The sequence below is a fragment of the Eriocheir sinensis genome, chromosome 69 (assembly GCF_024679095.1).
Source record: "Eriocheir sinensis breed Jianghai 21 chromosome 69, ASM2467909v1, whole genome shotgun sequence".
Taxonomy (NCBI): Eukaryota; Metazoa; Arthropoda; class Malacostraca; order Decapoda; family Varunidae; genus Eriocheir; species Eriocheir sinensis.
In genome coordinates, this window is record NC_066577.1 from 3,716,249 (window position 1) to 3,729,822 (window position 13,574).

Genomic DNA, 13,574 nt, shown 5'->3' on the forward strand with positions numbered 1-13,574 from the left:
ATCTACCTCGACGACGTGATTGTCTTTGGCCAGACCTTCGAGCAGGAGATGAAAAGACTATCAGAGGTTTTCGCCCGGTTTAGAGCTGCACACCTTAAGCTCAGCCCGAAGAAATGCTGCCTATTCCAAGGGAGGTCCAATACTTGGGACACATCGTGAGCGAGGCTGGAGTACGCACTGATCCTGAGAAGGTGGCTTCGGTAATTGATTGGCCGACACCCACCAACGTGAAGGAGCTGCGGAGCTTCCTCGGGTTGTGCTCATACTACCGCAGGTTTGTGAAAGGCTTCGCTACGATTGCTGCACCACTGCACCTCCTGACGAAGAAGGGGCGCAAGTTTGAGTGGACAGCGGAAACTCAGGTTGCCTTTGAGAAGCTCAAGGAGGCCCTCATCAGCTCGCCCGTACTCACCTACCCAGATCCCTCTAAGCCTTTTATACTGGATTGTGATGCCAGTGATGAGGGGATTGGTGGAGTGCTGTCCCAGGCATGTGCCGACATGGAACGGGTTGTGGCCTACTTCAGCAAGAAGCTCACCCCAGCCGAGAAAAACTATTGCGTGACCCGGAAAGAACTCCTGGCAGTAGTCAAGAGCCTTGACTTTTTCCATGCTTACCTGTACGGTGCAACTTTCACCATCCGCACGGATCACGCTGCATTGCGGTGGTTGAAGTCACTGAAAACCCTGAGGGCCAGCTTGCTCGCTGGATAGGTAAACTAGAGCAGCATCACTACACTATTGTGCACCGATCTGGGCTAACACACGGTAACGCGGACAGCTTGAGCCGGCGCCCATGCCTACCTGAGTGTCAACATTGCCTCCAGAGGGAAAGCGTCCAGAATATGTGCCGCCGCACTACAGTGGAACAGACAGCGGAGGTGCCATGGGAAGACTTGGGAAAACTGCAGCGGGAGGACCGAGATCTGAGACCAATTATGGAGTGGCTGAGTCAGTCGTCAACGCGACCTGGATGGGAAGTAATCTCGAGAGAAAGCCCTACCACCAAGAATTACTGGACTCAGTGGGACACTCTTCGGATAGACGACGGGGTGTTGCAGCGACGCTGGGTCTCTCATGATGGTCTTGACCACTACTGGTCCACGGTGCTACCTATGAAGTCCCGGGAAGGCGTCCTGAAAGAAATGCACGACAGCATCACCAGCGGACACCTTGGGGTAAAGAAGACACTGAGTCGCCTGCGCCAAAGGTTCTACTGGGTTGGCATGAGGAAGGACGTGGAAGAATGGTGTCACGCGTGAGGTGTGCTGTGCAAAGAAGGGCCCCAAGAAGCGTCACCGTGCCCCATTGCAACTATACCAGGTTGGAGCCCCCATGGAACGGGTGGCAGTGGATATAGCAGGACCCTTGCCTCTGACGACGAACGGAAATAGGTACATCTGCGTCACAATGGATTACTTCACCAAGTGGCCGGAAGCCTACGCCATCCCTGACCAGGAAGCCACTACCATCGCCAAGGTTTTGGTGGAGGAGTTCTTCTGTCGTTTCGGTGTGCCTAACGAGCTCCATTCCGACCAGGGAAGGAATTTTGAGTCAACAGTCCTTGCTGAGTGCTGCAAGCTCCTGGGTATCAAGAAGACCGGACCACCCTCTGCACCCACAGTCAGATGGAATGGTGGAGAGGTTTAATTGGACGTTGGGCCAGGAGTTGGCCAAGCAGTGCAACAATGATCAGTCTTCATGGGATCAGAAGCTGCCTGCGCTTCTCATGGCCTACAGGTCTGCCGCCCACGAGACTACGGGGTATTCACCGGCAAAGCTGATGTTTGGACGTGAGCTGCGATTGCCGGTGGACCTACTGACAGGAAGGCCTCCTGGGGAAAGCCTTCCAAGGGACGCCTCCAGTTTTGCCCGTCAACTAGAGGAACGACTGGAAGAGGTGCACCATCAAGTCCGAGGTGCCTTGAAGTTCTCCGGGGAGGCCATGAAGCGCGGTTACAATATGAGGGCAAACCACGTTGACTTCAAGGAAGGAGACCGAGTCTGGCTTTACAACCCGCAGAGGAAGAAAGGACAGTCTCCGAAGTTACAGAGCCCCTGGGAAGGCCCTTACACTGTGCTAGAACGCCTCTCCGACGTGACTTACCGAATACGGAGAACGGAAAAGACCAAGCCGAAAGTCGTCCACGTCAACCGCCTATGGAGGTACCACGGTCCAGGAAACTACACCTGGAACAACTACAGACACCCAGCAGCCGACGAAAACGCAAGGGACGTCCAGGACCGAGAGGAGGTCGACGACGACATAAGCCTTCTGGACCTTTCAGCTGAGGGAGATAACCTCCCGGCTTCGGCAGATGTTCCAGGGACACCCCAAGAAGCGGACGACGACGAGGCGCACCAAGAGACAGACGTGCAGGAGGCACCGAGCAGAAGACAGAGACAACGCAGGCGTCCACAGCGATACGACGATTATTATGTTTTTGATTAATTCTCTTACGTTTGTATATAGTTAAGTGTGATCGGGACGATCACAATTAAGAGGGGATAGTGTTGTGCTGAAGCTTCCCCGGCGACCACAGGCCTCTAGAAGGCTCCGGAGAAACGAGCAAGGGGCGGGGAGCAAGGCAGGCCGTCCGCTCCCTGAGGGCGCGGCCAGGCGCCAGGCGGGAAGTGTTGCCAGCTCGCATATATTTTGCTACATGTTCTTGTGTGATCTAAAATATACTGTAACATTCTAGACTGTACTGTTCTGGATATATTAGGAGAAGAGGGCGAGAGAGTTCCAGTCTTAGTAAGCTAGTGGTAAGTGAAGAGTCAGAGTGAAGTGTACTACTAAGGAAGAATATTAAACTACAGAAGCTGTGCAAAGTGTTTACATATCTCCCTCCCACGGAGTCTCCTGACGGCGACACGGAACCCAAGTAACACGTTCGGCATAACATTATTATTTTTTTCCGTGTAGGGGAATGTAGGAAAATTCCGTGGATGTAGGTAGCCACAGTCACCAAGGCGGCAACACTGAGCTGTTGAGTTTGAATGGCGTGTACTGGGTGAAGCCGCCGCGTGAGTGGTGACGGTGACTGGTCTGTATTTTTCGCTATCTGGGTGAAATACGAGTGATAGCCTTGTGTTGTGTATACCATCATATCATGTAATAACCAGTGATCATTGGCGGGCAGACAGACAGTGATCAAACCCCGGTCATTGCCGAAGACTGGCTTGTGAATTTGTGATGAGTTTAGTGTTGACTTTCAAAATGAGGAAACTTGGCGTTCAGTGGTGTGGACCGTGTGGTACTACGTGTTGTTGCAACTTGCCCTGCATGAAAGTTTCTTTTATTTTTAATAACTCTTGTGCTGGACAGTGATGATAATTGTTGATCCTGATTGACAACAAAATAGTGATGTTGAAACAAAATTACTTGTGTCTTGCTAGTTTATCGTTGCTCATACAAATCCTTGAAAGTGTCACCACACGCTACAATTGTATATGCTTGGTGCGTTAGTGAATTTGTGATGGTAAGAATCCGACTTTGATATCATATAATAGTGAATACGAGCGATGAAATTTTGGTGTGGGTGTGTATATCAGCATATTCTCATTATTCTGTGAATTCCGTTGATAGTGTCATGGTGGTATACAAACAATCAAACGTCCTGGGCCATCACACTTAGTCCTTAGAGACAGACCTACAAGACTTGAAACGTTATCAAGAGGCAGCTTCCCAGTGTATTGAAAAAACGTAATTCAAAGCTGTTCTCTATAGTATTACAGTGTCTGTTAGAAGTGTCTCGCGTCCAAGACTCGCGATATGTGAAAAAAAATAATAAGAAAAAAGATGGAGCTGGACCATATTATAGGCTATTACTACTCGTGATGCACTAGCGCCCAATGCCGTGACCACGGTGTGTGGTCACACACTGTGACACACACACACACACACACACCGTGGTCACGGCATTGGGACTGTGATATATAGTATATATATATATATATATATATATATATATATATATATATATATATATATATATATATATATATATATATATATATATATATATATATATATATATATATATATATATATATATATATATATATATATATATATTCAAAATTAATGTCGAGCTGTAAATTTAATAGGGAAAACATGAAACGCCAAAAAACCCTAGATTGTTTTCTACAAAAATCACATAAGAAACAAGAAGTTTGCGAGTCACCGTCATCTTCTACCGGTACAAGCCAAACAACTACAGAATCTACTACAGAATCTAAGTCATCCAAAGCTCCGGTAAGTTTGATATTGACAGTATCAATATACTTCACACTTGAGCATTATAACCCCCAACTCTAGAGGCTCGTTTTGGTCGCTGCTCACACATTGAAAAATCCTAGATTTATTCCTATGGGCCGGGTGACTGTGGCCCCCCCCTCTCCATGGATCTATATACGCCACTGCTACTACTACTACTACTACCGCTTCCTCACTCGATCCCTCGATCTTCACCTCTCTCTCTCTCTCTCTCTCTCTCTCTCTCTCTCTCTCTCTCTCTCTCTCTCTCTCTCTCTCTCTCTCTGCATGCAGTAAACATGTATATAAAATCAAGCCATGAACATGATATACCTTTCTATAGTGGCAGAAAACGCGAAAATATATGCATGAGACTGTTAAAGCATATAAATCACACTGATTCGAACAGAAAACGAACCAGCATCTTGGAAGTTGACGACGTAAACACTGACATGTGAACTAATACCGAGACTTCAGCGGCGAGAGGAATGGCGAGCATGCATTCTTGTCGAAATTAGAAGGTGTTCAGCGTCGGGCAACGAAAATTATCCCTTCCTTGCGCAACAAATCCTACGAAGAAAGGCTTTATACCCTTAACATGTTCTCTCTTGAGAAACGTCGCCTCCGAGGAAAACTGATCGAATGTTTTAAAATACTTAATGGTTTCACGAATGTAGACAGATCAACATTGTTTATGATCGATGACACTTTGCGCACGAGGAACAATGGCGTAAAACTCAGATGTAGACAAGTAAATTCAGACTGCACCAAATTTTTCTTCACCAACGTTGTAGTGCGAGAATGGAATAAGCTCCCACCATCAGTGGTCCAGTGTAACACGATTGACTCCTTCAAAAATAAGCTCGACCGTCACTTCCTTCAACTTAATATCAACTAGAGTAGAAATGCAACGTTTTGGAGTCTTCTGATTAATGTAAAATTACTTAGGATTAAGGACAGACCACCAAGTCTGGACCATGGGGTCTGTGTGGTCTGATTTTCTATGTAAATCTATGTAAAAAAAACTTTATACGAGGGAGAAGACCCGCGGTCGGCTGTTTGTCAATTTGAATAGGTAAGTGGATAGTAGGTATACTGCCAATTCTTTATAATAACAAAGGATAATGATCATGAACCACTACCACATTACCGCCATTCATGGTGTGATTATACTTCCAAGCGGTCCACGCCTGAACAAATTATTATCGCCCTATAGCACGCCTCAGGATATATAGGCTTTCCCTCACGGCTACGATGACAGCCTCCAGGCCTTACCATGACGGCTCAGGACGCGGCCAGACTTCCCAATTAACATTGTGATCCAAACATGTGATCGACGGGTACAGAGAATTAAGGCACTGGGTTAATGATTTTTAAAATATAGGTCAAAATCCCATAGCTCATTTGTACCCGTCGCACAAATATGTTTATACCCAAATAGTTGTTTGTGTGGCCGCTCGCCTAAGCCCCAAATACACTGCCGAATTTTGGCCACGACCTTGACGCCGAATCAGTTCGTGAAAAAATTCGGCGACGTTCGCCGACATGACCAAGATTCTTACAGTTCGTGACCATTCGGCGACATGTCGGCGAATGCTCAAGACAATTCGGGGACAATTCGAAGGCATGTCGCCGATTATTCGGCGTCCATATCGCCGAGTTCAAAATCTAAAATCTTAACGTTTTTTTTTTGTCGTGGAATAACTGGCGACAAGTCTCCGAATTGTCTTCGCATGTCCCTGATGTGTCGGCGACATGTCGGGGACAATTCTCCGACAGTGCCAAGATTTCTGACAGCTGATCATCTGTTGCCCATGTGGCATATAAAAGCACGGGAATCCGCGCTTACCTCATGGACTACTACAACACCCGGGGAGCAGTGGCCTGGCAGGACAGAATTGTGGGCGAGTAAATACCATGTGTGGTAATATGTGTGGTAATATGTATGATAGTATGTGTAATAAAATGTATAAATGTGACTTATTTTTGTTTTGCCCTCCTACAAATATTTTAGAATGAATGAATGTTTACGTAATATTAATAAACAAACCAGTAACTGAAAGAAGAAATAAATCTAAATAACTGAAAATGAAACAAAGGTTAAATAATGGAAGAATAATGATATTAAGAAATAAATAAATTAATAAATAGTAAATTAATTATGAAATAAATGAAAATGTTAGTTCCATACCTATTTTATAAATTTATAATTCTTCTAGTTTTTCATACTTTCTTGTTTACTATTTATTATTATAGTATTATTTTATTCCGTGTATATATATATATATATATATATATATATATATATATATATATATATATATATATATATATATATATATATATAGAGAGAGAGAGAGAGAGAGAGAGAGAGAGATACATAATATATATATATATATATATATATATATCTATATATATATATATATATATATATATATATATATATATATAGATAGATAGATAGATAGATAGATAGATAGATAGATAGATAGATAGATAGATATAGATAGATAGATAGATAGATAGATAGATAGATAGACAGACCCCCGTGTACACCTCCCACCGCGACCCGTTTGCCGTGTCGTGATTAATTCGCCGAATATTCGGGGACATGTCCCCGAAAAGTCTTGGCCATTCGGCGACATGTCGGAGACATGTCCCCGAATAGTCGGCGACATGCCAATAAAATTAAAATTTTAACGGTCAAAACTCGGCGACAATTCGCCGAACACCGCGAATCGGACGCCGAATTGTCTGGGACATGTCGGCGACATTTCGGCGACAATTCGGCGTCCATTTTGCATTCGTACACATTCGGCGAACGGCCGCGAATTGTTCATGCAACATGAAAGTTTCGTGGCGGTCGTGACCAACTGTCAAAAGTCGCCTGGTTGACGCAGACATGTTCCCGAACGGCCAAGAACAGGCAAGAAAGATGCCGAACTTGTCCGCGACACAGGATGACTTGCATATTCGCGCACATTCGTGAACCAAAATTCGGCAGTGTATTTGGGGCTTTAGTCCGACTCGGCAAGGTCGAAGTGGAATGCATATATTTGTAATATATATTTTCATGCAGTATATCGCAAATAAATATTGGGCCTTTTCCACACAGACCTTATGCCCGTGTTGCGCAGGTCATGGGCATGACAACAACGTACGGCAGTAAGGCCCCTTTCACACGAGCGGTTTCTGCCGCTCCGTCACGTGCCGGACAGTTTAGTTGTTGTTGTTGTTTTATTTTTATCAGCTCGTTGGCTGAATGGGCTTAAAAGAGCCCTGCAGAGGAGCTAGCGTCAGGCCATGAGGCCCTGGCTAGCTCGTCGGGGGGCACGGATGCATTAGCACCCGTTGCCGGAGCCGAGCGAGCAACTCAACCGTCTATAAGCTGGCTCAGAGGCCCAGGAGAGTTGCTCGCTCGACGAGTGCTGGCGTTCCACTGGACGGTTTAACTTTACACTGACTCTTATGGGTGCATTCACACGAAGCCGGAGTGGCAGGACTGCCGCACCCTGCCGGACTGCCAGCAAGACCGCAGCGGCAGAAATGCTGCACAACGGTTTCGGTGGTCATGTGTTGCTATGGGCGCCTTCACACATCCGGCGTTTGCCGCGTGCGGCGAGGGATGTGCCTGTCAACACTGGAAGGGCACGCGACCACTTTGTCTGCATCATATTGGAAAAGCTGGTATGCACAATATTTTCCATCTTATGAACTTTCAATTAATGTATATTGAAAATGTAAATGTCTTACATATTAATTCTGCATACCTCTGTACAACGAACATCTGCATTTGAATTTCAGGGTTATGGCTAATTAAAAATTATTGTTATGCCGGACGTGTTACTTGGGTTCCGTGTCGCCGTCAGGAGACTCCGTGGGAGGGAGATATGTAAACACTTTGCACAGTTTCTGTAGTTTAATATTCTTCTTTAGTAGTACACTTCACTCTGACTCTTCACTTACCACTAGCTTACTATGACTGGGACTGACTCTCTCTCGCCCTCTTCTCCTATATATATCCAGAACAGTACAGTCTAGAATATTACAGTATATTTCAGATCATACAAGAACATGTAGCAAAAATATATGCGAGTTGGCAACACTTCCCGCCCCTTTGCTCGTTTCTCCGGGAGCCTTCTAGAGGCCTATGGTCGCCGGGGGAAGCTTCCAGCACAACACTATCCCCCCCTCTTAATTGTGATCGTCCCGATCACACACTTAACTATGTACAAACATAAGAGAATTAATCAAAAACATAATAATCGTCGTATCGCTGTGGACGCCTGCGTTGTCTCTGTCTTCTGTTCGTTGCCTCCTGCGCGTCTGTCTCTTGGTGCGCCTCGTCGTCGTCCGCTTCTTGGGGTGTCCCTGGAACATCTGCCGAAGCCGGGAGGTTATCTCCCTCGGCTGAAAGGGCCAGGAGGCCTACGTCGTCGTCGACCTCCTCTCGGTCCTGGACGTCCCTTGCGTTTTCGTCGGCTGGTGGGTGTCTGTAGTTGTTCCAGGTGTAGTTTCCCGGACCGTGGTACCTCCATAGGCGGTTGACGTGGACAACTTTCGGCTTGGTCTTTTCCGTTCTCCGGATTCGGTAAGTCACGTCGGAGAGGCGTTCTAGCACAGTGTAAGGGCCTTCCCAGGGCTCTGTAACTTCGGAGACTGTCCTTTCTTCCTCTGCGGGTTGTAAAGCCAGACTCGGTCTCCTTCCTTGAAGTCAACGTGGCTTGCCCTCATATTGTAACCGCGCTTCATGGCCTCCCCGGAGAACTTCAAGGCACCACGGACTTGATGGTGCACCTCTTCCAGCCGTTCCTCTAGTTGACGGGCAAAACTGGAGGCGTCCCTTGGAAGACTTTCCCCAGGAGGCCTTCCTGTCAGTAGGTCCACCGGCAATCGCAGCTCACGTCCAAACATCAGCTTTGCCGGTGAATACCCCGTAGTCTCGTGGGCGGCAGACCTGTAGGCCATGAGAAGCGCAGGCAGCTTCTGATCCCATGAAGACTGATCATTGTTGCACTGCTTGGCCAACTCCTGGCCCAACGTCCAATTAAACCTCTCCACCATTCCATCTGACTGTGGGTGCAGAGGGTGGTCCGGGTCTTCTTGATACCCAGAAGCTTGCAGCACTCAGCAAGGACTGTTGACTCAAAATTCCTTCCTGGTCGGAATGGAGCTCGTTAGGCACACCGAAGCGACAGAAGAACTCCTCCACCAAAACCTTGGCGATGGTAGTGGCTTCCTGGTCAGGGATGGCGTAGGCTTCCGGCCACTTGGTGAAGTAATCCATTGTGACACAGATGTACCTATTTCCGTTCGTCGTCAGAGGCAAGGGTCCTGCTATATCCACTGCCACCCGTTCCATGGGGGCTCCAACCTGGTATAGTTGCAGTGGGGCACGGTGACGCTTCTTGGGGCCCTTCTTTGCACAGCACACCTCACACGCGTGACACCATTCTTCCACGTCCTTCCTCATGCCAACCCAGTAGAACCTTTGGCGCAGGCGACTCAGTGTCTTCTTTACCCCTAGGTGTCCGCTGGTGATGTTGTCGTGCATTTCTTTCAAGACGCCTTCCCGGGACTTCACAGGTAACACCGTGGACCAGTAGTGGTCAAGACCATCATGAGAGACCCAGCGTCGCTGCAACACCCCGTCGTCTATCCGAAGAGTGTCCCACTGAGTCCAGTAATTCTTGGTGGTAGGGCTTTCTCTCGAGATTACTTCCCACCCAGGTCGCGTTGACGACTGACTCAGCCACTCCATAATTGGTCTCAGATCTCGGTCCTCCTTCTGCAGTTTTCCCAAGTCTTCCCATGGCACCTCCGCTGTCTGTTCCACTGTAGTGCGGCGGCACATATTCTGGACGCTTTCCCTCTGGAGGCAATGTTGACACTCCGGTAGGCATGGGCGCCGGCTCAAGCTGTCCGCGTTACCGTGTGTTAGTCCAGATCGGTGCACAATAGTGTAGTGATGCTGCTCTAGTTTACCTATCCAGCGAGCAAGCTGGCCCTCAGGGTTTTCAGTGACTTCAGCCGCCGTAATGCAGCGTGATCCGTGCGGATGGTGAAAGCTGCACCATACAGGTAAGCATGGAAAAAGTCAAGGCTCTTGACTACTGCCAGGAGTTCTTTCCGGGTCACGCAATAGTTTTTCTCGGCTGGGGTGAAGTTCTTGCTGAAGTAGGCCACAACCCGTTCCATGTCGGCACATGCCTGGGACAGCACTCCACCAATCCCCTCATCACTGGCATCACAGTCCAGTATAAAAGGCTTAGAGTGGTCTGGGTAGGTGAGTACGGGCGAGCTGATGAGGGCCTCCTTGAGCTTCTCAAAGGCAACCTGAGTTTCCGCTGTCCACTCAAACTTGCGCCCCTTCTTCGTCAGGAGGTGCAGTGGTGCAGCAATCGTAGCGAAGCCTTTCACAAACCTGCGGTAGTATGAGCACAACCCGAGGAAGCTCCGCAGCTCCTTCACGTTGGTGGGTGTCGGCCAGTCCCTTACCGCAGCCACCTTCTCAGGATCAGTGCGTACTCCAGCCTCGCTCACGATGTGTCCCAAGTATTGGACCTCCTTTTGGAACAGACAGCATTTCTTCGGGCTGAGCTTAAGGTGTGCAGCTCTAAACCGGGCGAAAACCTCTGATAGCCTTTCCATCTCCTGCTCGAAGGTCTGGCCAAAGACAATCACGTCGTCGAGGTAGATGAGTGCCGTCTTCCAGTGAAGTCCCTCCAGCACCCTCTCCATCAGCCGCTCAAACGTGGCCGGCGTTGCACAGCAGGCCAAAGGGCATGACCTTAAACTGCCACAGGCCTTGACCGTAGGAGAAGGCTGTTTTCTCTTTGTCCTGTTCCGCCATTTTGACTTGGTGATACCCAGACTTCATATCCAGTGTTGAAAACCACTTGGAGCCCACCAAGGCGTCGAACGTGTCGTCGATCCGTGGGAGTGGGTATGAATCCTTGATGGTGAGATCGTTGAGGGCTCGGTAGTCCACGCAGCACCTGAGGGAACCGTCCTTTTTCCTGACGAGCACTACAGCAGACGCCCACGGGCTGCTGGACCGCTCGATTAACCCTTGTTGCCGGAGATCATCCATTACCTCATCCATCTCCTTGCGACGGGCTGGTGCCATCCTTCGAGGAGCTTGCTTCACTGGGCGGTGGCTACCTGTGTCGATGTGGTGCTCTACCAGGTCCGTACACCCCAAGTCCAGGTCTCCTGTGGAAAACACATCTGCATTTCTCACGAGAAGCTCCCTGAGCTGTTCCACTTGGGGTTCCTCTAGAGTCTAGACACTTGGAGCTCCTGTCAAACAGGTCGCACAGGTAGTCAGGCAGCTCCTCCTGGGGCTTCGTCAGGGTTCTCCTGCAGACACAGGTTCTTGGTTTCTGGTCGATCTCTTGGCACAACCCCACCATGGTCCCTTGTTTTATTTTCTTTGGGCTGAAGGAGACATTGGCCACGACGACAGGCACTTCCGCTGCAGCAGGGTCTACCAAAGTACTGCCTACAATCACCCCGTTTTCTACCGGGCATCGACTTCCACTCTCTACCACACACAGGCTAGCCGGGGGGGCACCCGTAATTTGACAGGGTAACAGCATCTCCGACCTCGGAGGAATAATGGTGGTGCGCTTGACCGTCACTGGCAGGTCTTCCTTGTTCACAGTCGTCAGTGGCACCCTCCTTCCTCCTACAGTCAGCTGCTTAGCGCGGAAGTCCAGCTCGCACCTGTGGGAGACAAGATAATCCATACCTAGGATGCAGGGGTCATCCATGTCGGCCACGTACACAGAGAGGAACTCTTCCTTTCCTCCGAGCTCAAACTTCACGTCCACTGGGCCTCTGAGCTCTGCGTAGTGTCCTGTGACTCCGCACAGTCGATGCGGCGTCTTAGGAAGCCGACGATGACTCACCACGTCAGGCCGCACCAATGTGCGTTCCGAGCCTGTATCGACGACCACAGGCCACAACACTCCGTCAACCTTGCCCTCCACTTGGCAGCTTGTCATGGTGGTTCTCCTGCACACTGATATCTTCGGGGCATGTACAGGACAGACTGGTCGTTGCCCCCGTGAACCAGTCCTTCTTAGTTTCCCAGTGGTGGTCCCTCGTTGGGGCACATTTTTCCGACACTCATTCTTCCAGTGCCCCTTTTCTCCACAGGTCCAGCACTTGGGTCCTTCCCTGGGCTTCTTCTTAGCGGCACCTTCATATTCCTTCTTCCTCTTATAGCATTCGTTCTCCTTGTGCCCAACCTTCTCGCAGTACCAGCACTTTCCTTGGAACCTGTCTGTGTCGCTGACAGCGCCCTTTCGTGCCCTAAAGCCAGAAGTCGAGTCGTCCCTGAAGCTTGACAAGCTAGACCTAACAAAGGACTCAAACTCCATGGCACGTGCCAGAGCTTCCTGCATTGATGTTGGCTTAGCTTGGTTCACTTGTATCTTCAGCTGAGGGCTGTCCAGGGCATCGATGAATTGATCACGCAGCAAAACCGTCAGCAGGTCAGGGGTGGCACCTGGGTATGCCTTGTGCGCCATGCTCTCAAGGTCCTGAGCGAGTTCCTGAAGAGACTCGCCGCGCCTCCTGTTGCGGGTTCTGAACCTAACCCTGAAGAGCTCGTTCTGGTGCTTGGTCCCATATCGTTGCTCCAGCGCCTGTGCCAGCCCGCTGTAGCTGCCCTTTGTCGCATTGTCGAGCTGAGCAAGGACCTCCAGCGCCGCCCCTTTCAGGCTAGTGGCCAGCTGTACCGCGCACTCTTGGTCATCCCATCCGTTCCGAGCTGCCAACAGCTCAAACTGAGCGCGGTAAGCCTCCCAGGAGACCTTGCCATCAAACTCCTGAGGCTTCTTTCTAACAGGCGAACCCAGCAGACCCATGGGGCTGGCGGAACTTCTTGCGGGTATAAACTCAGGCGAAACAGGGCTCAAACTACCCCGGACTTGCGTAGGAGAAGCATCTTGGGTACAACTAGTCCCTGCAGGCACTGGCTGTCCGTTTCCAGCCAAGCAGTCTTCAAGGGCCTTCACTCTGTCACTTACGTCACAAACTGCCTGTTCAGTACGGTTCACCTTTCCCTGCACTTCTAATATTTCTTTGTGTGTCGTCTCCCGTACCACCTCCATCTCTTGTTGAAGATTTGTGTGTTCTTTCTCCACTTCTATCAGGCGTTGTCCCAAGTTCGTGGTTACATCAGTCATTTCTCTTCGCACTGACTCACTTCCATCTTGTACTGCTTTAAGCTGTAGCTGTAATCCTGTGAAGCGATCTTCTAGCTGTTCTTTGAGTTCTTGGAGTGTTCCTTCTTGTTGTTGCTG